This window comes from Pongo pygmaeus, chromosome 5, assembly GCF_028885625.2.
Source record: "Pongo pygmaeus isolate AG05252 chromosome 5, NHGRI_mPonPyg2-v2.0_pri, whole genome shotgun sequence".
Lineage (NCBI taxonomy): Eukaryota > Metazoa > Chordata > Mammalia > Primates > Hominidae > Pongo > Pongo pygmaeus.
Window position 1 is genome coordinate 124474026 of NC_072378.2, and position 26392 is coordinate 124500417.

General features: G+C 36.2%; 1 protein-coding gene across 2 annotated transcripts in view; it reads left to right on the top strand.

Moving 5' to 3' along the window:
* The window catches only part of NKAIN2 (sodium/potassium transporting ATPase interacting 2), a 1025024-nt gene that overhangs the window by 457309 nt on the left and 541323 nt on the right, over nt 1-26392 (top strand). The gene's annotated exons all lie outside the window — the stretch shown is intronic.

Below are 26392 nucleotides of genomic sequence, written 5' to 3' on the forward strand. Positions count from 1 at the left end.
AGCCATGGAGCAATAGAAGGAAAGCTTCCATTTTGTACATTTGTTACAAACAGAAAATAAGGGAAAGGGAAGCTCACCTATGAATACTAAATGAGGGAAAGCCTATCACAGTCAGTGATCAGAATGTTCAAATTTCTTTGTGTTGCTCATTGATGCACAGACAAACCACATGAATCTCTATTTACTCAAACCATAATTGAAACCATCACCCCAGTCATAACCAGTTATGGGATGCTTGCCTTAAAATATGCTCTGACTTGTCCTTTGGTTTAGAAATCCCACAGTCTCTGTTCTGTTTCTTGTTTATCTACCCAAGTCACAGACATTCTGTGACGCTGGTATCTTTGGGGCATCATTTCCTTGCTTAGTTTGCTGCTCTTCAAAACCTTTGCAATCATAAAGGAGCAGCATCACCTTTATTTGAAGCTCCTCTCCACTGAACAAATAGATATGGAATAGAAAGTTGATTTTAGACATCCGATTAAATCACTCTCTTACAAGGGAAATTACTCCGTGGAGTGTTGACATATTAGTATATTCTCAGCAAGTCAGTTGGCAAAAAGGAAACCATTTTATCTCTGGGCTCTGAGGTTATCATTTGGGCAAAAAAGGTACGGAAATGTTGCAACAAAAATCCAAAAGGTCATCACCCACAGATACAGGTCATAAATTTATCTTAGGAAAACCGCACTGGTTTATGACGAAGGTCACTTTTCTCTCATATATTTCTGTGAAAAATGAGATAGTTAAGGGAGCTCTTATGTACCTATGTGTAATTCATAAACTTATTAAAGAATGAAAGGTACAATCTAATCAATTTTAAATGTAACCAACCACATTTGACATTCCAGAGCCCATAGAAAGGTAACCCGGGAAATAGATGCAAACTGGCAATCGTTAATGCTGTTATATAACTTCAATGCCATTACCAGAAATAAAGAAAAAGAAAACACACAATCCTAAATCTGATAGTTCTGTCCTAGTAACATTTCTTTTTCAGTAGTTTAGTATGATTAAGAGTAGATAAGTCTTGGAAATTTGAAAAATCTTAATTCCCAGTCTTTCTCTAATGTTTGAGCTTAGACAATTTAGTTAAAATATCTGTGCCTCAGTTTCTTCATCTTTGCAGCAACTTAAGAGCCCATATCTTACCATTCTTGATTAAAGATATTTCTGATACATTGTAAACACTAATAAACAGTAGCAAATAGAATGTATGTGTGTCAACAGGATAGAGTTTATCTTCAAATCATTTTCTTCTGCAATGTCCTTCCTCCTGGGGTAAATAATGTTCCAATTAGCTTTCTGGTTTTTTTTTTTTTGGTAAAATATTAGATGACAACTGATACACAAGCAACATGCAAACGCTGTAACTTCTTTCAGAAGTGAGGGAGATAAATAAAATCTTATGCCTGAGATCTCTGATGGTTTTCTCTAAGGCATTGTCACTGACTGGGTTTTGTTTTTTGTTTTTGTTTTTATTTTTTTTTCACTAGAGGACAAATTTCCACACCTCTAATCAGACTGGTCATACAAAAAAAACATTCCATTGTCAAAACGGATGAAAGCAGATGACTGAAGAATTTTGAGCTGGTTTTTTTTTGTTTCTGTTGTGCTGAACTAACCAAAGGGTAAAACATTCTCTGGGAATCTCTAGCTTCAAGCCTTGATTGCCCTTGCATGCACCTTTGAAAATGCTGCACTAACAGAAACTCCTAACTGATGGAGCCAAGTTCCAAGTCTGTGGTTTAAGATTTGCTTCAGGGATCAGGTTGCTCAAACTTTCTACAGCTCTTATGAGCTCGGAGTATGAAATTCATCTTTCAACTCACCCAGAACTAATGTATTTGCCCCATATTTTCTGAACAATGTGCTTTATCTTGGAGCATACCATATTTGAGACTTCTTGATTATAAAATTAGAAATTATTTATGTAAATAAAAACTCAGTTTTTCTGAACCACTTATGAAAGCCCATTTGAAATACAACATAACCTAATGCAATTTACCTAAGACCTAAAAAGGTCTACTCTAATTTCCAGGATATAAGAGGAAATAACAGTCCAAAATACAGATGGGTTTGCACTTGCATTCCTGTTTCAAAACCTAGCAAATGCTTATAAAGCACTGCCTTGTGGCCAGCACTCCTCTATGCGCTGGACATATATTAATTCATTTAATTTTTTTTCTTTTCTTTTTTTTTTTTTTTTTTTTTGAGATGGGGTTTCACTCTTGTTGCCCAGGCTGGAGTACAGTGGCACAATCTTGGATCACTACAACATTTGCCTCCAGGGTTCAAGTGATTCTCCTACCTCAGCCTCCCAAGCAGCTGGGATTATAGGCACTCGCCACCAGCCCCCGGGTAATTTTTTGTATTTTTAGTAGAGATGGGGTTTCACCATGTTGGCCAGGCTGGTCTCGAACTCCCGATCTCGGGTGATCCATTGCCTCGGCCTCCCAAAGTGCTGGGATTACAGGTGTGAGCCACCGTGCTGGCCAATTCATTTAATTCTTAAAGAGGCATATGAAGCAGATGCTATTGTTTTACTCTTTTTCAAGGTGGAAAAAAAAAAAAAAAAAAAAAAACCTGAGATATAGACAGAGGAATTAAATTGGTCAGATTCACACAGTTGCTGAGTGGCAAAGCTGGGACTAGAATCCAGGCAGCATGGTTCCAAAGCCTGCGCTCACACAACTCTGTAGATTTGTATATTTGCATTATTAGTTGTTTCCAGTGTGCCCTGTGACAGCAAGAAATAAAGGATCAGAACTTGAATTATGGAGGTGATCTTCATTCATTAATCTGTTCCTTCATTCATTTTTTGGTACAAGTCCTTGAACCAAAAAACCAAAGTCAAGATCTTGTAAAACGATTTATTTTCTTAACTCCTTATTTTAGTGCATCCAGGGAACTGTGGAAAGCAAAACGATAACCTGAAACTGTGTAATATCTAATAATATAAAACTGACAGGACTTGAAGCTATATGGTGCAGAGATTAAGAACATAACTTTGGAACCAGTCAGGCCTTCAGACAAGTTACTTAACCTCTCTGGACACTAATTTTCTCAAACTATAAAATAGGGAAAATAACAGTTTTCTCCACATAAAATTCATTCAAAGAGGAAATAAGTAGTACGTATGTAGCAAGTATGAATCTCTGGTAGGCAGGGCCTATATTCTTCACTTTCTTCAGAACAACTTAATTTCTTCTTTTAACTTTTATTCTCTTGACTAGTGGCAAATTTAATCTTAGTCATTAGGGGAAGTTCTCTCTTCCCTGTAGTCTGGTCATGGTTCCATTAAGTTATGTAGTTCCAAGGCATTTTGAGAGCAGTAGATGTTCCTCCAATTATATTTATCATTGGATAATGTAAATTTTCTGTCTTGCATAAAGTGCTTTGTAAATCCAGATGAAAGCCCAGCCTCTCATCCAAGCTGGGGTTCCTGAGCCCATCTATATAGATGTTGCATGGAGGTGGTTATTGAGGAGGGGTTTACCTCAGTACACCACTGAGGCATCCATCATTCCTGTCTGTCTGCTTCTTCTGGTCTACTGGCCTTTTGTTGATTCTGTACCGTATGTGGCACTCTCTACTTAAAAGCCCTTCTCAGCCATTTTCTGTCTCAAATTGGAATAAAATTGATGGAATAAAATTGGAGGTTTATATAGTGGGGAAAGAATACAAGTACATGTGGGTAAACAGAAATCAGAGAGGGGTACAGAAACCATGAGGATGAGGGGCCTGGCATCTCATTGTCTGGGTGTGGTGGTCTGGTGAGTTTCAGTCTCTTGATACTATCTGGGAGGGCTGAGAGTTGGTTTCCTGAGGAAATAACTCAGATTAGGCAAATGTAAGCTTGAAGCTTTCGAGAAAGTCAGTTTCTATGTTTATTTAAAAAGACTATTAACATCAGTTCTATGGGCCAGTTTCAAAATATGATACCAAAAGATGTTACTCAAGGATTTGGTATAGATAGGTTAGTATTCAGTAAGTGCTTGCTTTCATTACTACTAGTCTTGCTGTCATTGTTATTATTGATAATAGGTGAAGAACGCTGGGAAAAACAGAACCTCCACAGGCCAGAAGACAGAAGAAGAACCTGTACCTTTAAAATTAAGCCCAAGGCAGAGTGGGTTCACTTTCTGTCTCTGAAGGCTACTGATGCCTAGATGACTATTATGGTGGTTCTTGGCTATCTACACCCGTGCAGCAGGTGGGGTGATCTCCCTGGACACCTATTTTTTTCACCTTTCATCATTCTTCAAGCTTATATACAAAAATAGAGTGTTATAGGGCCATTCTGTGAATAAGACACTCTAATGCCAAGGGATTTCTGCTTTCTGACAAAATATACATTAAACCAAATAATGATTAATATTCTTTATTGATTCTAATTGATTATGATTTTGTTGAAGATAATGAACTCAATGATTAGTAATGATTACACAGCTAGTTAGAATGAGAACTGCATCAATAAATCACTCTAATAACGAGCAAATGCCTTCCGTTATAACAATTTTATTATGTCCAAAAAATCATTTTCATAATGGAGATTTATTTAGTTCTTAAGGAATATATATCAAGCACCTATAAAATGTCAAGAACCATTCTACGGACTAAGTATATGTTTGTAAGCCATAGAGAAAAACCCTCAGCCTTCAAGGAGCTCACATCCTGGTGGAGAAGATGAGAAATCAGTAAGATAAAAAAGTAGCACGCATAGTGTGTTAGAGGGTGTTAAATGCAAATGAGAAATAATAAAACAGAAATGGGAAGTTTGGAATGTGTGGTCAAGGTGAGATTGTAATTTTAGACAGAGTGACCAAGATAACTTTTGAGTAAATCACTGAAGGAAGTGAGAGAATAAACCACACAGGTATCAGGGAAAAGAGTTCTCCAGGCAGACAGGATGGAACATGTAAAAGCGCTGAGGCAGGAGAAAGCCTGCTGTGTTCAAGAATCAGCAAGGAGACCTAGTGGAGTGAATTGCGGGAGAGGTACAGGAGAGAAGGGGGTGGTGAGACAAATCAGGAGACTCGGGCCATTTGCAGGAGGGGTTCCTTTTACTCTGACATGAGAAGCCACTGGAGAACATTTAGCAGAGGGGTGACATGATTTTACTATATTTTAAGAGGATTACTCTGGCTTTTACCCTGTAAATAGATTGCAAGGAACAAGGGCTTGGAAAAGTCTCTAATTTATGAGCTATTGTAGAGAAAATTTTGATATAGTTGAGACCCATTGAATTCTAATTCTATAAATTCTCCTTTTCCTGTGCTGCAGTCTGAGAATTTTGAGAAGTGAAATTCTAACTTCTACATTTGTACTTACATCCACTCAACACTCAATAATTGTGCTGAGAGTAATATGTGTAAGATGCAGTTCTTAGCCCTGTGAGAAATGCTGTGATGAACTAGAGAGGACTGCCCGCAAGAAATTCTCATTTCAGAAGCTGTGATATAACCTGTAAATGTTAGACTTCAAGAACATTTATAGAGATGGAAAAATAGCATAAAGGATTGGCTACAGTGATGTGGTTATTCGGGTCTCTGAGAAAAACTCTGAGGCCAAAAATGTCATCTAAAAAGATTCCAGATAGGAGAAATAAACAGATAAGCTGTGATACAATCTCGTCGTGTTTTACTTTTCTTTCATTCCTTGTTTTCATTTTTCTTTTTTACTATCTCTTTACTATTATGCAAAAAAACTAAGCATGTTGACATCCATTACTCACAGCCTTAACTGATCACTTTGCTAAATCACTAAGTTTACAGATGACTACCTAGTTTCCATTTTGAATCATCAAGGAATTAACACTTCAACAATGTTAGTTGCACCTGATTCACATGTTTGGATCCCTCAGACCACGAGGGAACTATCTTAGTAACAACCTGGGTGACTGTCATAGTCATTGAGATGTAGTTGAACTGTAGCTGTTAAATGGAAAACATTCTACCACATTAATAATTGAGGTTTAAATGGCAATTTGAGGTCGTCTTGGTACATGACACCTGTAATCCTAGCACTTTGGGGGCCAAGGTGGGTGGATCACTTGAGGTCAGGAGTTCAAGACTAGTCTGGCCAAGATGGCAAAGCCCCATCTCGGCTAAAAGTCCAAAAATTAGCAGGGCATTGTGGCATGCACCTGTAATCCCAGCTACTCGGGAGGCTGAGGCAGGAGAATTTCTTGAATCTGGGAGGAAGAGGTTGCAGTGAGCCAAGATCATGCCACTGCAATCCAGCCTGGGTGAAAGAGCAAGATTCCATCTCACAAAAAAAAAAAAAAAATTGAAATGGGGACAGCCTTAATATCCATGCTTTGTTTTTTTCTCTTCAGGCTGGGTTGAGGGTCTCTCCTCTGCTTGCCTGGCACCCAGTAAGTACCTATGTTAGTGGAATGTATCAAAATTACCTGAAAATTTGCCTGTGCCGCTCTGCCACCTCTTTGAGGGCAGGGCCAGGTGTTATTCACACCTGTTCATGACCACCACAGGGCCTGACAGACGTTAGTTGTTCCATAAATGTTTATTGCATTAAACTGTTGAACTGGCTGTGAATATGGTACTTAGGTGACTTTCTTATGGAAGGCAAATAGACATTGAATAATCATTTTTGAATGCCAAATATTTATCAAATATCATGCACTCATAATCCAAGGATGCATCAAATTCCATTGCCATCCTGGAAGAGCCCAAAGTCCAGTAGGGGAGAGAGACTTGAAAACTCATAATTGTGACATGGGGATGTGACTAAACAAGTTTAATCTGAGATTTAGACAGCACAGGGAAGGGCTACTCATCTCTCTTGAAATTGCAGCAGGATTCACTGAAAAAGTTTAATAAAGAGCTTGAAGAGTGGAAGTTGTTTTGTCTTATAAAGAAAAGTTGGAAACATTACAGGAAATGCACACCAGATATTGAAAGCTCTAGAGGTATGAAAGTAAAAATGCTGTCAATTCCTAAAATAGTTTAGACCTTGTTTGTGAGCATATTGGGTGAGTGGGATGAGAGCTTAAGCCAAAAGCTAAAAGGATTTATCACATATGAGAATGAATTTGAATGTATAGATTGGTTGAAAAGAAATGGAAAGTTATATAGAAATGGTAGGCTAGAATTGTATTTTAGAAAGGCCATTTTGGTGACATATGGAGGATGGATTAGAAAAGGAAAAGACCAAAAACTGGAAAACCAGTTAGGTTAATAACAAGCAACGATGGGACCTCACATTGTGTATTGCTGTGGTTGGAAATGTGGACTCTGGATCAAGTCTACCTGGGTTTGCCTTCTGGTCCCCATGACCTTGAGCAAGTTAGTTAACCACTTGGTGCTTCAGTTTTCTCATCTGCATAGGGAGAAAAATAAGGAAAGCTGTATAAGGGATGTTGTAAGTATTAAATTAATGAAGCATATAAAGTTCAGGACAAATAGTAACCGTTTAGTAAGTGTTGCTTGTTATAATTAAAATCTCATTGGAATATCATAAACATTCTGTGAGGAAGATGCAGTGTTTACACTCATTTTATAGTTATAAATACTAAGGCTTCTAGGGTTTAAGTCACTATGATGGCTAAATACTATATTTCATATATTTGCATATTAAGTACACATACAAGCAATCATAAGACAGTGGGTAAAATAAGAGTTTATTATTTACTAATATCTATCAATGGATCTTGAATTTTATAGACTTATTAAAATCATGCAGTCATGAAGCTCTCATTCCCTTTAGATTTTTGCTACAAATTCAGAAGTTTAGAGTATAACTGAAGCAACCACATGGTATCTGTAGAAAACAAGGTTTGGGACTATACAGCAGAAAAGCATAGACTATAAATGATAACCTTTGCTCATTGGCCTTGCTCTGCTGACACAAACTTCAATCTGCCTGACTCTGTACCTGTATTTCTCCTGTCAACTGAAGAGATACTCTATAGACTCTTAGTTTCCTAACATGGCCATGTTAATACATTTTACAAAGTTGCATATCTTGTCAGAAGAAAAAAAATCATTACATAGTTAATTCCTGGTCTTCCATCATAGTAAGAGGCCAGATAAGGTCTAAGGTCTTAGAACTTGTTTGTAAACCATATCATCTATGCTACTATAAATGTTTGTTTGTTTGTTTGTTTGTTTAATTTAAACAGCAGGTGACAACACCATCTGCCAGCTTAGCAAATGTCCTATGTCCCTCATGGTTCTTTTAAGACATGTAGTTCTTTGTTATACTGTTACTCAGATATGCATAGTATCACTTGGTTAAAAAAAAAAAGAAATTCAAATTTCAGAACCATCTGCGCTTTATCAAGCAATCTATATGGGTGAGTTTCTGATGTGCAAACTATGGAAAATGGCAATTTTGAAGCACCTATCAGATAAATTTTCAGGAATGTGATGAAGGACCAGACAAAAATCTGCTTTCCTTGTAGGATAAAGGAAATAGAATACCATGTGGTTAAGCCCTAACTACCTCTTAATAGGTGTTGGACTTCCCTAGCTCATATGGGTTTAAGGCATCACAATTCACAAAGTAAAAGTTTATTTTAATTTTCATAAGAACAATTTATGTGTGTAGCAGAGGGTATGAGAAGCTATTTAACATTGGAGAAGTGCATTAAAAATTATTCAATATTTATTTAGTAGTATTTTGTTTAAACTCTCCTTTTGGATCCTGAGTTCCATAGCTTCTAGTACGCAGATGCCTCACCTCAGCAACCACTCCTGTATTCACTCATCTCCTCTTGCCTCTGTCACTGACCAGTCTGGGAGATCTCCTAAAATATTACCCAGATGGCATGGAAAACAATAAGCCATAGTTGGCAAATATATATTAAACTTTGAAAGATTATTTTTTTTCTTTATACAGTTCTAAATTTTGGTCTGATTTTTCAGGGCAATCATAAGTTACATTTCCAATTAAAAATAAATCTAATATAGAAAAAAATCTATAGTTGGTTATTTCAGCTGGCCAATTGCTTCTGATGAAATCGCTCTATAAAATAGATGTAAGACCTCCTGTATCACTAAATCTTAATTACATTGTGGAATGTGGAAACTAGCACTACTCAGTAGCCTCAGAAAAAGATTGGACCCCCAGTGGGGAAAGGATGCTTAATAGCAGGTCCCATAGCCTTATCATTTTTGCATTTTTGTGATAAATTCTTGAGTAGGTCAGCATCTAAGTATAGTTTTTAATTTTTACTTGCTATTTTAAAATCTATATCTCATTCAGTGTTACCTAATATTTAATAACAATAATGTTTGAACTTGCGTGTGCCAGCTATATAAAGTGGTGAATAAAACATCATTCCAATCTTTAATTGTTTAAAGTCTAAGTATAAGTCATTTACAATTGATATCTCATAATTTTTATAATATATTTGTTGATAAAAATCACTGCATAAATTTCACCATTTATGCAGACAGGTCCACATCCAAATTATATGGACATATAAGCTGTATGTATATTATATAGCTATATATGTGGATGTAAACATGTAGATATAGAAATAGGAATAGATCTAGATATGTACATTTACATTTTCAGAAGTCATTGAGACCTATAGCATTTGTTTTTTTTCAAGTGACTTCATTCAAATATGTTAAATTAATAGAAAGATACATGCTTTCTTTATGTTAGTTAAACTTTACATCGTGTCTATGTATTTATTAGATTCATGTTTGCTATCCATGACTATTTTCAACAATGGAAACAAACTTTGGAACAGTTTATAATTTAAAAATTATCCTACTCTTAGAAATATTAGAATATAGAAATATTATATTTTATGCTTTATTTTTAATACTGTTGTATATCAAACTTGTTTAAATAAGTTCAATTCAGGACATATAACACATACCGTTGTTGTAAAATATACCAATTGTAAAGTAAATACATACTTAGAGTTTTTAAAATGGATACACTGAAACAAATAGCCTAAAATTGGCAATTTATTTTGTAATAAGATAACAGAAGGGAGTTTAGGCAATTTTATGTGCCTTTTATCAAAAAGCCCAAAATTATTTTCCTACAGAAAAACCACCAGTGCAAGTAATTAGTAGATTGTGCTTTACTGACCAGGCTGCTTTCTAATTCTCACCATGATGCTACTCCATTCTCTACGCATTTACAGGGCTGTAATTACATATGAGGCTTTAGACTATGCCAGGCCAGCGAGGCAATCAGCCCCCTTGGAACAAGTTGAAATGGAAAGCAGCAAAAGAGTATAACACCTGGGCGATGTCACGCCAGCAAAACCCATGGACTTAGTGGAGCTCACCTGTGGCCAGGGGACTGGAGTCTGAGACTGACATTGTTTCCTTCAAACAGAAATGTGAAATGTCATTTTCAGTAAATCAAATAAACCCCATCAAGAAGAACTGAAAAATAAACAAAACACAAAACTCTGAGATTAAAAAGACAAAGTAGGAGGCAATACCATTATTTCTAGACTTAGTTATGATTTTTATTGTCTACTTGATTGTTCACACCTGAAGCAAAATATATTTTGCATAACTTAATGTAATATTTTTTGAATCCATCATAACCTGTGACGCATAATACTCATGATGATTTTTTATATAAAGAAGTATTCTAAGAATGTTTATTGACAAATAATTTCCTCTAAGTTTTCTCTAACATTTTTGGAGTATAATTTATCCGTTAGGTCAAACTCTATATATGTGACTGAGATATGGCTGGCTTCTCACATTATTTAACCCGTATTTATCACTCTGCTGCCCAGACTGGAGTGCAGTGGCATGATCTTGGCTCACTTTAGCCTCCACTTCTTGAGCTCAACTGATCCTCCCACCTGAGCCTCCCAAGTAGCTGGGATTACAGGCACACACCACCACACCTGGCTAATTTTTTGCATTTTTGGTAGAGATGGGGTTTCGCCAGGTTGCCCAGGCTGGTCTTGAACTCCTGAGCTCTAGCGATCCACCCACCTCATCCTCCCAAAGTGCTGGGATTACAGGCATGAGCCACCATACCAGGACTGATTTAATTGAACTTTTTGCCATGACATTTTACTACTTGGCTAGCCTCTCCCTAAGAAACGTAGCTGATTTGAAACAGAGGTAGAGACACCTTCAAGGTATGAAGACGTTCATACAGACCTACATTACTGTAACGTTGCTTAGCATAGTGAGGTAACATAAAATTGGACAAGAGAGTATGGGCTTCAGTTGTCAGGTCTATTCGGATAAAGATATGGATGTGGATATAAACAGTACATGGATATAGATATAAACATGTAGATATATAGATGCACATACACAATTCTTAGATTTAATGATCATATCTTTAAAATACAAGGGAAAGAACTACTTAGTCATCCTTCTCAAGCTTTATCTTTCTCTTCTGTGATTAGCAAACTTGAAGAATTAACAAAGTCCGATCTAGTGATAAAGTGATTCTATAAATATAGAAAAGACATTTTAACATTCTTAGAAACTTTCAACTCTGGCAAAATAAAATGTTAAATCGCAGGAAGCTTTGCCAACAAACTGTCTTTATGATATATTTTGAAAGGGTCAGAATGGCTGTCAGAACTCTGAAGAACAGTACAGCTCTAGAACCTGTTACTCCTGCTGAGATTGTCAAGCAAGGACAAATGGATGTACAGGATCCTGATTATTTATCTATGACAAGAAAATTGCTTGATTACTTTCAAAAAGTTAACACCATTTTCATGAAAGATATCAAAAATGCTAATCGCTACCACTCTTTAGGCTTCTATTTCTTCCAATGTGTGGGCTGTTGGTAAGAATGTATTTTTCAGCCAGGCATGGTGGCTCATGCCTGTAATCCCAGCACTTTGGGAGGCCAAGGTGGGTAGATTACCTCAGTTCAGGAGTTCGAGACCAGCATGGTCAATAATATGGCAAAACCATGTCTCTAAAAAAAAAAAAAAAAAAAAGGAGAGAAAGTATTTTTCCTAAACAACATCACAAATTATGGTCTACAGAATCACTTGAATGCTCTAGATTATGGTATAATACAGTGGATATATTAAAATTTTTACACAGAATTTTGAGGAATGTGTTGCTTATCACAATAAAGATACAATAAACTTCTCTTTAGACATTGGAACTAATAGTCAGTTGATCCAAAATATTTTTAAAGCAGTGATAGATACATATCTGACATATGTTACTTTAATTCAAATTATAAAATACTCTTGATATAGAATTAAGGACTCATTTGTGTATGGGATAACTGGTTGGAGCTTTATCATTTTTGGCATGAAAAATGTCTTTAAGTTATTGTCTATGAATTTTTATGTGTTGATTTCTTCACAGTGGAATAAGAACTTTAAAAAGACTTGTAAAATAATTTGGGAAGAGAATCCTTTTATATCTTAATTATCGTTTTTCCACTCATCCTTTAGAAACTCATGTTATGCCTTTATGCAGTCTTTTTAATATGCTTAAACTTCATTTTTATTTTTTAAAACCATATTTTTCCACTCATAAGTCTATCGTGTATGTAATAATTAAATCATATAATAACAAGTAAAATTGATATACCTAGGCTTGCATTTGTGTTTACAACAAACATTGTGTAAACATACAATTCTAGTGATGACAGCCAACAAATGCAAGCACAACTTACTGTAGGTGTGCATGAAATTCAACTGATCAGAGCAGAAGTATGTGTAAGTACTCTGGGAAGCCTACTATCTGTAAGAACGTCTCCTACATGATATTTAACTCAATATATCAGTATAATATTCGTATTTGTAAGTAGTTCTATGCTTTAGACAGTTCCTAAGCAAATTAGACCACTTAAGGAAATTTAGCATTCTATTTTTTTCTCCCAATAGTAGTATCAGTTGCTTCAGAGACAGTGTCTTAACTTTTTCCCATTGCCAATAGAATGAAAGTCATAGGAGACAGAAGACTGACAGCACAGCGGCAATGTAATATCATGCTGAGCATTATGTGAAGCAGAAAAAAAACTCTATTACTTACATATTTTTTATTAGCTGGTGTTTTGTGTTGTCTTATCACACTTATCAATGAATGCACTGAAAAGAAATGATATGACGAGTTCATGGAACTAGAAAAATCATACTTCAAAGCAGAATATAATGAAATATAAACATATATACACATTTTTATATATTATAACATATATATTTTATGTATATACACATTTATTCTACATATGCAGTATTGTATGTGCATATAAATTTTAATACCACCTCTGAAGTGATATCATAATGTTCAAACTTTGGGTTCTAGACAAATCATCTTTACCAAATAACAGCCATGTAACCTTGGTCGAGTTAATCTTTCTCTCTGCCTCAGTTTTCTGATCTTTAAAATGGAGATAATATTTCCTAAGTTATACTATTGCCTACTTCATTAAATAAGCTCATATGTATAAAATGCTTAGAGTAATGCTATTAATACTAATAGTAGTATATAAAATATGTGCACAGATAGAAGAAGCATGTATAAAATTTAGCAGTGCTTGAAATGCTTTTAATTTTCATGTTTATGGTACCTTAACAGAACTTACCATTTTGTGCCTGTACCAGTTATCTGTGCTGCATTAATAGTCTGTGGTAGAACTCCTAAAACTGATAGAAAATATCATGTCTTATTACATTTACCCATGGAAAGCCACAGTCACCTCTGTCAACAGGAAAACAAATATTATGACTACTTCTTTTCAGAGCAGCATCTCCGTATCTGTGTTGAGTTCAATACCAGGGTTACTTCAAACGGCACAGGAGACATGGTATTTACCATGCCAGAAATAGCATGCCTCATGACAAATTCTAAAACGTCCCTGCAGCCATCTGAAATTATATTCTCTTGTAGTTCTAGTGGCAATTTCTTTTTCTTTTCTTTCTTTCTTTCTTTTTCTTTTTTTTTTTTTTGGAGATGTAGTTTCACTCTTGTCACCTAGGCTGTAGTGCAATGGTGCGAACTCGGCTCACTGAAACCTCCGCCTCCCGAGTTCAAGCGATTCTCCTGCCTCAGCCTCCTGAGTAGCTTGGATCACAAGTGCCTGCCACCACATTTGGCTAATTTTTATATTTTTAGTAGAGATAGGGTTTCACCATGTTGGCCAGGCTGGTCTCGAGCTCCTGACCTCAGGTGATCCAACCGCCTCGGCCTCCCAAAATGCTGGAATTACAGGTGTGAGCCACCACATCCGGCCTCTAGTTGCAATTTCTGAGATACTCACTCCCACAGTGACTGCCAGTACATGGTAGTGATCTCAATAACAGTTCTGCTTTCATTTCATCTCTTGATTGGCCTTTAGCAGTCAGAGTAAGTGAGGCTGTCATTTCATCTCCCATCCTTATGAAATTGAATTTTACGAAAGAGACGTCACCTAGAGTTTGAGAGGTTTGATTGACAATCTCCATATAACTGCCTTGCTCTAGTCAAAGAGACACTGTCCTGAAACCTCTGCCGATGCTTTCACTTGAGGAAGGAAAGAGCAGATGGGAGGGAAGGGAGACAGAGGAGACACCAGCATGCAGGTCACTGTGACATCTCCTTCTCCTGATGACAACAGCTCACACGCTTCCACCTGCAATCGTATTAAATATAGTACTTGCTTGACAGGAAACAGCTGATGATGGTAATAACATTGTTAAGTCACTGCCTTAAATGGGTGGAGGGCAGCTAAAATGGGGAGTGCAGGACTATTGGAGGGCCATTTTACCTTGTTTTGGATTCATAAAATAAAAATGTAAATGAAACACACAAATATTTATCAAGACCCAAACAGAAAGCTGTCTATACATTGTTTCTCTGATAATGATATATGAGGCATATTTTTAGAAACTTTATCAGCTTTTCAGAAAAAAAAATCTGTATTTTTACCTAGTTGACAAATTTCAAATTCTCCAGAGGGCAGCTTTAATACGTTTAATATGATTGTGCTGTTAAAAAATAGCAATCGAGTTTTTTCTAGAGAAAGTAATTTGCTATGAGAAAGCAATACCATATGATACATGAAAATAAGAACATTGTAAGCTATTTTTATTTGGCTTTTACTGAGCTCTCAATGAATACAAAATCAGTACTGAACAAATAGATGCTGCTCATGATAAACCTAGCAACTTATTCTACCCAATTTCTAAAGTTCCTGTTAATATATAGGCAACCCATCCCTCATCTGCTTTTCCACATATTGGTAATGTTAGCCACATATTGCTGTTTTTGTTTGTGTATACTTGCTAAATAAACAGTAAGAGATATGGGAATAGATTGGAACATATAGATCCATGGAAAGACTATCATTTGCACAGCTACACCTGGGCCTTCTTGGGTGTTTTGAAAATTTCTGCCCTAAAATCGATTTGGCTTTGTGTCCCCACCCAAATCTCATCTCAAATTTTAATCCCCATGTGTTGAGGGAGGGACCTGGTGGGACATCAGGGGTGACTGGATCCTGGGAGTGGTTTCCCCCATGTTGTTCTCATTATAGTGAGTGAATTTTCACAGATCTGATGGATTTGTAAGTGGCAGTTTTTTTCTTTCTCTCTCTCTCCTGCCTCCAAGTAAAAGGTACTTTGCTTCTCCTTCCCCTTCTGCCATGATTGTAAGTTTCCTGGGGCCTCACTGGCCATGTGGAACTGTGAGTCAATTAAACCTCCTTTCTTTTTTTTTTTTCTTGAGACGGAGCCTCGCTTGTCACCCAGGCTGGAGTGCAGTGGCGCGATCTCGGCTCACTGCAAGCTCCACCTCCCAGGTTCACGCCATTCTCCTGCCTCAGCCTCCCGAGTAGCTGGGACTACAGGCGCCTGCCACCACGCCTGGCTAATTTTTTGTATTTTTAGTAGAGACAGGGTTTCACCATGTTAGCCAGGTTGGTCTTGATCTCCTGACCTCATGATCCACCCGCCTCGGCCTCCCAAAGTGCTGGGATTACAGGCGTGAGCCACCACGCCCGGCCTAAACCTCCTTTCTTTACAAATTACCCAGTCTCAGATGGTATCTTTGTAGCAGTGTGAAAATGGACTAGTAAAGTGAATTGGTACCATCAGAATAGGAAGCTGCTATAAAGATAACCTGAGAATGTGGAATTGGATAACAGACAGAGGTTGCAACAGTTTAGAGGTCTTGTAAGAAGACAGGAAGATGTGGAGAAATTTGAAACTTCCTAAAGACTTGTTGAATGGTTTTGACCAAAATGCTGATAGTGATATGGACAATGAAGTCCAGGCTGAGGTGGTCTCAGATGGAGATTAGGAACTTATTGGGAACTGGAGTAAAAGTCACTCACGCTATATTTTACCAAAGAGATTGGCGGCATTTTTCCCCTGCCCTAGAGATCTATGGAACTTTGAACTTGAGAGAGATGATTTAGGGTATCTGGCGGAAGAAATTTCTAACAGCGAAGCATTCAAGAGGTAAATTGGGTGCTGTTCAAGCATTCAGTTGTATGCAGTCACAAAGAGATGGTTTGGAATTGGAACTTACATTTAAAAGGGAAGCAGAGAAATAAAAATTCAAAAATTTGCAGCCTGATAATGCAGTAGAAAGGAAAACCCATTTTCTGGGGAGAAATTCACAAATTTGCGTAAGTAACAAGGAGCCAAATGTTAATCGCTAAGACAATGGGGAAAATGTCTCCAGGCCATGTCAGAGGTCTTCATGCAGCCCTCCCATCACAGGCCCAGAGGCCTAGGAGGAAAAACTGTATTCATGAGCTGGTCCCAGGGCTCTGCTGCTCTGTGCAGCCTCAGCACTTGGTGTCCTGCATCCCAGCTGTTCCAGCTCCAGCCATGGCTAAAAGGGACCAAGGTAGAGCTCAGGCCTTTGCTTCAGAGTGTTCAAACCCCAAACTTTGGTGGCTTCCACGTGGTGTTGAGCTTGTGGGTACTCAGAATATAAGAGTTGAGCTTTGAGAAACTGTGCCTCAATTTCAGAGAATGTATGGAAATGCCCAGATATCCATACAGAGGTGTGCTGCAGAGATGGAGCCATCATGGAGAACTTCTGTTAGGGCAGTGCAGAAGGGAAATGTGAAGTTTGAGCCCCCACACAGAGTCCCCACTGACCCACTGCCTAGTGGAACCATGAGAAGAGGGCTACTGTTCTCCAGACCCCACATGGTAGATCCATCAACAGCTTGCACCATGGACCTGGAAAAGCCACAGGCACTCAATGCCAGCTTGTGAAAGCAGCTGTGGCAACTGTACCCTGCAGTGCACAGGGGTAGAGCTTCCCAAGGCCTTGGGAGCCCACCCCTCACCCTGGATGTGAGACATGGAGTCAAAAAATATCATTTCAGAGTTTTAAAATTAAATTGCAGCCCTGCTGGGTTTTGAACTTGCATAGGGCCTGTGGCCACTTTGTTTTGGCACATTTCTCGCATTTGGAATGGAAACATTTACCCAATGCCTGTTCCCCCACTGTATCTTGGAAGTAACTAACTTGTTTTTGATTTTACAGGTTCATAGGTGGAAGGAAATTGCCTTGTCTCAGATGAGACTTTAGACTTGGAGTTTTGGGTTAATGCTGGAATGAGTTAAGACTTTGGGGCACTGTTGGGAAGTCATGATCTGTTTTGAAATGTGAAAGGGACATGGGATTTGGAAGAGGTGGAATGATATGTTTTGGTTTTGTGTCCCCACCCAAATCTTATCTCGAATTGTAATCTCCATATGTGGAGGGAAGGACTTGGTGGGGGTGATTGGATCCTGGGGGCAGTTTCCCCCGTGCTGTTCTCATGATAGTTAGTGAGTTCTCACAAGACCTGATGGTTTTATAAGTGGTAGCTTTTCCTGCTATCTCTCTCCTGCTGCCATGTAAGACATGCCTTGCTTTCCCTTCACTTTCTACCATGATTGTAAATTTCCTGAGGCCTCCCAGACATGCAGAATTGTGAGTTAATTAAACCTCCATTCTTTATAAATTACCCAGTCTCAGGCAGTATCTTTATAGCAGTGTGAAAATGGACTAATATACCATTTCAGATATTAGCATATATCATAGTATAAAACTAATTCTGTCAGATGACGTGAATATGTCTGATTCATCTCATCATTGATTTGGGTTTCCACACCTCACTAGAACTAAAACAGTGTATCACACTGCTTAATACCTATGATACTCTATAATTGCTTGTAGAATGTGTGATTTAAAAGCCCATGGACATTTCTCTTCTAAACATTAGGTATTGTTTCTGTGTTATGAATATGTAACCAATCTGTGTATTAGCTTGACCTTGTATCAGTTGAGACTCCTTTGTGAAGATATTGGAAATTCAAGGTTAAATGGACGCATTATATTTTCCAACTGTTACCTGTCATGTACTTTGAGTGAGTCATGAAAACTACCTAGAACAGCTGTAATTTTGATATGTTCTGGTTCTTCTCAGAAGTTAGATTTCCACTGAGTAAAATTATAGGCTCTGTGGAGAAATCGAAACAGTGATCCATCTACCAGGAAGACCTGCACTGTGATCTTTTCAGCTCATTTCACATGAGTATAGGGAGACTTTAAACTTAATAAATGAGAATCAGACTACAAAGGTATAAAATTATTTTATAGTACAACTCCAGATAAATGTCATTTTTGTGCCTCTGCAGTATTATTATTCTATTAACTGCATTGATAGTAGAAACTTTCAGTTCATGTTTTTATAAGAAATGTTCTGTTCTTACTGTGAACTAGTCTGTACTGTGAATTGCATAATTTGTAGTAATACAGTAATAGTAATAATCATGGTTATTTTATAAGGTCATCATAGTGATTATAGGAATTTGCAAACCATGGAGTTATATATAAAAATAGTTATTAGTGTGTCTTTTTGAACTTTTATTTCATCTCAAGAACAAAGAACCTCTAATATTTACTGGCTTATTGAATTAGCATAGTATTTGGTAGTAAAGCAGAAGCCCTAAAAATTGTGAAAACAATACCATAAGGTTCTCCTGTGTTCAGTTGCTAATGATATGTGGTTGAAGTCATGGCCATGGAAGTTAAAATAACAGCTCTGCAGTTATGATCTTGGACATGTTATATATTTTTTCTCATCATCAATGTGATTCCGTCATCTGTGCAATAAAGATAATGGTAGATAATCCTTGTAAATGCATGATTTAAAAGTAAGCATTAACTTAAAAACATATTATTTATTGTAGTGTACAGAATATAATAACTACTCAATATATTTTAGTAATTATTATCACAGAATGTGGACACACTATTCAAAAAAAAGGTGAGAGATTTGTGTTATGATAAAAAAAAATTAAGCTAAAAATCTAAACACTAAAAAAACCCTATTACTGAAAATCAAGTAACACTTTGCGATTAGGCATACACACACACACACATACACATTTATAAAATCTGGCATGTGGACACACAGAACAAGGGTCAGGAATTCACATGACTTGTTAAGCTCAATTAAACAAAAACCAAACAATATTTTTGTGCTCTAGAGTTAACTTTTTGTTACTTTTTAGAAGAATTTTCTGTTTTTTAAACCTCATATAATATGCTAGTCATCAACTTGTCTTTTGATAGCGTATTAACTATGAAATGGTTATAAATTGCTATGCAGAATGAACAGCTGTGAGAAATAATAAATGATTCTGTTATCACAACTACAGTATTAGATGGCATATTTAGAATTATATATAAATGGGATTATTATACAAAATAGTGGAAAAGTCTTAAAATTAACTATTTGACTTCTATGGGGGTTTTTACATAAACTTATTGATTTAACTTCAGAAAAATGTGACTCTGTGTTTCAAAAAGGTGTATTAAGAAATGCCTTGTATGATATTTCAGTAATACAAATTATGAGAAAATGCACTTCTTGTCTCTATTTGGTTTCTTTGAACTTATGCCAAATCTTCTCCAGTATTTTCTTGGAAAGCTTTATTGTGATTAACTATGTGGAGACAGTTTTTAAAATAAATGTTGATTTTCATCATATGTGAAAGGTGGAAAGAGAGGAGGTGGAAACAGAGGAATTGTAATGTTTGAAGCCTATTCTTTTACCATAGTACCACAACAGATTTAATATATGGGGTGTTAAATCAGGCAGGAAAACATTTATCAAGAAAGACCCCCTCCAAATACTTGAGGTTACTTAGGAATATTTGTCATGGTATTATTTGCATTTGTAACCAATAGAATAAGAAACATTTGAACATCTCTAACTGATTATAGTCTGGCAAGGACACAAATATAGAATGATAATGCACTAAAACATGATTTCAAATTTGTATTGAAATATAAATTAATAATAGCATCCATTTTAAGATGCAATCCAGGCATCTTAATAACTATTGTATGTACATTGTCACTCTAATTTTCATGAAAATCTTAGGACTTATGTATTACAACATCCCCATATTGTAGATGAAGAAACTGGATTCATAGAGATTAGTGGGCCGCCTGTGGTCACATAGTGGTTAGAATTCAAACATGATTTTCTAATTCTAAAACTTGAAGTCTGAACCACCATGATATGCTGACTTCTTGTGTAATCAGAGCAATTAGGGCCAAGTCTCTTTTTGGTGGTGTTTTGTTGTGGTGGCGGTGGTGATTTATTTCCTTAATTTTTTTGGTTTTGTTTTTTGTTTTTCTTTTTTTTTTTAAGAAAAACAATTATATGGAAAAAGGCAGACAATTCTTAGTTCTACTGAATTAGGATAAATTATTATTTTTAGTAATACCTAACAATTTTATTTTCTTCCCCTTGGTGAACACACACACACACACACACACACACACACACCATCCTAACAAGTATGTACACATATATACACATGCATTTGAGATACTTCAGTTATTCAAATGTAACTAAAACTCTTTAAGTAAAGCTCTGTGGTTTGTCCTTTATCTTTGCTCTTATTTTACATGTATAATCATTGCAGACTCAACTTCAAGTTTATCCTCTTCATTTTATATGTGAATCCGATCTCTTGGTAAGATAAAACAAAATTATATCTAGTATATCTCTTGCATATAATGTTTAAAAGCCAGCACATATGTTCTCATTGATCTTGTCCACTATGAACAACACAGAGAATCTTAAAAGGAGAACACTATCAATAATATTTGTAGAGTTTTGCTTTGTGATATTGTGATATTTTAGGCAATCTTGTAAAGAGCACAGCAGCTCAACAATATTATAAAGACCTGGAATATCTCTAAAGTCTTTACAACTTTCTTAGTCATTGGCTTAAAATTAGAGAAACCAACATGGGCATCCTTTCTGACTCTGGAGCAGACAGGCCCAGAGCATGCTCAAGACTACAGTTTACTTAAGACTACAAAGGAATTAAGCAATGGGAATGGAGATGAGCTCTAGTGTGGCAAGATCCAGCAAAGGGCAGAATAAACCTAGACATCAAGGTTAATGCAAAATTAGCAGCTTTACCAAAGTGAGCAGACAACAAGGAAACAGAAATACTGTACTGGGGAGTTGGGCACAGGGAAAACCTGAATCCAAGGCAAAATCACAGGGCAAGGTTTTCCTGCTGAAGGAACAAAATTTTATATGAATCAAGGATGCAGTATTCAAACTTTCTACATCTCATTTAATGTTGTTTTAAGATCTCTGTGGGGCAGGAAACAAAGAGTGGATGCTCCTGGAAACTAGAAATTAGCCATACTTAACTGGAATGTAAAAACAAACAAACAAATGTTAGCAGCAACTTTTATTGACAAAAGTATGACCAACACATGGCCATTCTGTAGGTTAGGCTGGAAGTTTATCTAAACTTTAATGGTACCTACAGATGAAATAAGACTTTGGACTCAACATAGAAACTGTTAGGCCCCTTTTAATTTCCATCTTGGATTTTCCCTAGTAGTATGTGTCTGTGTGTCGTGTGTGTGTGTGTGTGTGTGTGTGTATCTGTGTGTGTGTGTGTGTGTCTGTGTAAGATGCTATAACAGGCTAATTTTACTTGTTAGGTAAGTTATATTCCCCTGCAAACAACTGAAATGAAAATCATTTCTTTGTTGATTCCTGGAATTGTATTAACTTTTGACAAGTTTGTTAGTTCCTTGAAGTCCACTTTGTCAATGTAAATAGACTTTGGAGGGTAGCACTCTACTTGGCCTAACATTGAAATCTGAGTCTATCTTCTCCCTTTCTTCAAAAACTTGTTGAGACAATCTGAAAGCTCAGATTCTTGAAGGGACCTGGAGACACTTAAGGGGGAAGAGGTACAGAGAGGAGAACAGGGATATCCATAGATAAGTTTAATTTCCATTTATAATTTAGCAATAGAAACATAATTTGGTTGTTTACAGCCTTTAATAACACACCTTAAAAAAAAAACTCTGTTTCATCATCATAGTTTCAAAAGCCCATTTTTTCTCTCAAAATCTACATATAAGTTTTATTTTATATTATTTGTTTCAATATCAGGTTAAGTTTTAAGGACATAAAAATAATACAGTAATATTTGGAAGAAAATTTGATTAAGAAATATTAGTTATGAACAAAATGCAATTTCTCAAGGAGACCAATTACAGGTCTTACCAGTTGAGGAAAACTACCTGGAAAAATGTCATTTTGGCCTTTTAAAAAATATGTTCAAGTACATGTAATTTTCTTGTTATTAAAGTTGAATAGCAATAGATGCCTAACCAGTACAAAGGCTTCCCTTTTGCCTTGCAAACATTTGAAGCAAACCTGTTTCAGATGAAATCCTCTCCTATGAAGAGGTAAAGCTTAGTTTAACAAAGTATGAACTTAATTGGGCCCAGTTTTCTCATGTATAAATTGAGGAGTATGGAGTAAAAAGTCAATAAATTTATTTATCTTGAAGACATTTTACAGATGCTTCTGATGAACATTTATTGTCATGGAAAGTAAGATAATTTGTCCTTAATAGCACTTATCACAAAGGTTTTGAAAACTTTTTCAGCTTAAGCATACTCTACTATATTAACAATTACTATTAAAATTAACATTTACTATAGTGCAACGAAAAGGGTAATCGTCATGTTTTCCAGCTCATATAATAGCTTATATACATATATATATATATATATACACACACGTACATACACATACAAACACACATATACATAGCTCATATATACATATATATATATGCTATTATATGAGCTGGAAAACAGGAAATATATATATAGCACAAAGAAGAATTAATAAAACCTGTTATATAATATTTGGAATTTAGCAACCAGAATTGACCCAACATTTCTATTTTGGGGATTTTGTCCTATGGCTATATTGACATGCATACAGAAGATTCTATAATGCACTTATGGATGTTATAGCCAAAAACTGGAAATGAATTAAAGATTTATTAAAATGCAATGCCTTAATAAGGATATAATGAGGTAGATCTATTAATGCAGAATGTGCTAATATATAAAAACCTCATGACACATCACTAAGTGAGAAACACAAGGTGAAAACACACAACTACATTGCAATCCATTTATGTAAATAAAAATAATTTGAAAAATTTTTACACATACATGACAGATATATGTCTATATGCTGCATCTACATACAATATTTTACTGAACAGCTATGCAGTTAGCAGTAGCTCCCCAAATTCACACAAATTGTCTTTGGGGAAAGTTAATGTGACTGGATGGTTTTCTCTATGTTTATTAAGAGTTTTGGCCAGGTGCAGTTGCTCACGCCTGTAATCTCAGCACTTTGGGAGGCCGAGGTGGGCGGATCATGAGGTCAGGAAATCGAGACCATCCTGGCTAACACGGTGAAACCCCGTCTCTACTAAAAAGACAAAAAATTAGCCGGGCGTGGTGGCAGGCACCTGTAGTCCCAGCTACTCGGGAGGCTGAGGCAGGAGAATGGCGTGAACCTGGGAGGTGGAGCTTGCAGTGAGCTGAGATCACACCACTGTACTCCATCCAGCCTGGGCAACAGAGCAGGACTCCATCTCAAAAAAACAAACAAAAAAAAGAGTTGTAAATAAAATTTGTGTCTTACTTATGGTTTGATGCCAGTGTAACCTTTATAACACTGTCAGAAAAAGAGAGAAAAAGAAATTGAACTGTAGGTCAGTTTATAGATACAAAAATCCCAAATAAAATTTTATTTTGTTTAAATTTTATAAGTAAAATTTAATCCAAACTAAAAATGTGCTAAAAATTATATGTCATCCCAAGTAGGGATTTTACCAGATATAAAAGGATAATGACAAAAGGATATTGATTGAATGCTCAATCTAATCCATCACATTCATTGTGTAAAAGAAAAAAAATGTGATTATCTCAATAGATGCAGAAATAATAACTGATAAAGATTAGTCACAATTGATGTTACAAATAAAAACTTCATAAAGATAGTAATGGAAGGGAAGAGAATTCTTTGTGGTAGCAAAGAATTGAAAGCAACCAAATTATGCGTTAATAATGTGATCTGTGCAAGCCAAACACAAGGAACCAAAAGTTATATACAGGAAAATAGACAAGCATGAAAGAGATGTACACCATAAGACTTTTTATGTGAAAATAACACATAAACAGCAGCATGTATTTTGCTATGCCAAATACATACATTTATATGTCAGATGATTACAAGGACCAAAAGTAAATACATTAAAGAGGTCCCCATGGGCAAAATCAGATTAACACTGAGATGGGTTAAAAGAGGGAAAAACTAACCTAAACTAAACAAAAAAGGAGCTTTGCCTTAACCAATGATGATATAATGTCTTGAACTGACAAGTATGATCAGAGAGATTCTATGAAGTAGCATATATTACATAACCAGCATGGTCTCTACTATATAACCAACAAAAACAAAATCTATTTGTTTTTGGACTAAGTGTGGAGTAAATAGAAAAGGTAAGGGCATAGCAAAGGGTCCATGCACAGAAGCCCAAATTCCTGTTCTACTACTTACCTCTTCTGTAACTTCAAGATAATCACTTAGCACACCACAGCTTGGATTCCTTAATCTGCAAAATGGGACAATCCTGTTTACCTCCCTTGGTTTTGTGTAGAATCAATGTGATAATACATGCCTGGAGAAAAGCATAAAGCCCCAGCATATAGTAGGTGTTCTAACAAATATGTGCTCTCTCCATCCCTGCACTCCCAGGCCCACTATGCAGGCCCCTCATAGTTAATAGTCTTCCTGTGGGAAGGAATTCATAGGAAAGACTGCAGCTACTCCTACACATATTACAACCCTTACACTTACTGAACTTGTCAGAAAATCTTGCATTTTTCAGGCCTATCTTAAATTATAGAACCTATGATAATGCTACTTATGATCCCTAATAGGGCTAATCAAAAAGGGGAAAAAGGCAGAAATATTATATGCAAAGAATTACAGATTAGCTTGTTCAGTCTGCACAAACTTGTAAGTAAGAAACAATTGGTTGTGCCATAACAAGAACCCGATAAATGTTGACATAATTTCACTTCAGTTTTGCCGACTTAGTATATTATCATCTCTATATTTTTATAATTAATAGGACTGCTATTTTCTTTCATAATTGGTGCATTTATTGAGATATTTCCCACTGTTAGACTGATGTGTTTCATCCTCTATACGTTTGCCCTGCTGTGTCCCCACAGTTATGATGCTCCAAATTTATAGAGTTTAGATGTTTCTTGCTGTTGGTTTACATTCCTATTCACTATTTATTCATAAGATAAGGCGGAGAGGGTTCTACGTTGAAATGAACTTTTATACAGAAAATTAGCAATCATGTTCTCAGAACAACTACTTAGTTTTTGATACCATTCACAGATTCTAACTTCGCATATGTAATACTGCCTAATGTCACAAATGGGTCTCATTTCTATAAAACATTAACTATATGAGAAAGTTGAAGGAATGGTTCATCAGAAGACAATTCACATTTATAAAGCTTAAGTTATATTCCAGTCCTACGACAGTCTGTGTTTATTAAGGAGTAAGAATATTGCATTCCACTATTGAGACTCTGATGAGTATCATGGCTTTAGCATAGGGTATAACAAATCAAGATTCTTTTGTTTTTTTAATTATGGCGAAGATGCAATGAGAATTAAGATTTGACTAAGTTGGACTGTGACTGCTACAACCATTACATGGTGCCCAGTGTGCCTTAGAAAATAGAGGTGTCATGAATTTATTTTCTCTTTCAATGCCTGATGGGAAAACGTGCTACTCAGCTAAAGAACTGCAGTGGGAATAATGATCATTCAAGACGTCTTCAGACTGAGCTACAGATATTTAATTTAAAAGCACATTGCCTGTTTTGAGAGTCAGTATTTCCTTCTGACAAGAAATATCATTAAAGCATAGTGATGTTAGGAACTTAGGGATTTTAAAATCATCATTTTCCTTGAAAACCTGGCTGAATAAAATATTGAATCTTGGTATGGAGCATCAAGTCCTTTTACAATGTTTTTCTCTGAAAAGAGAGTTTATTATCATCCCCCCT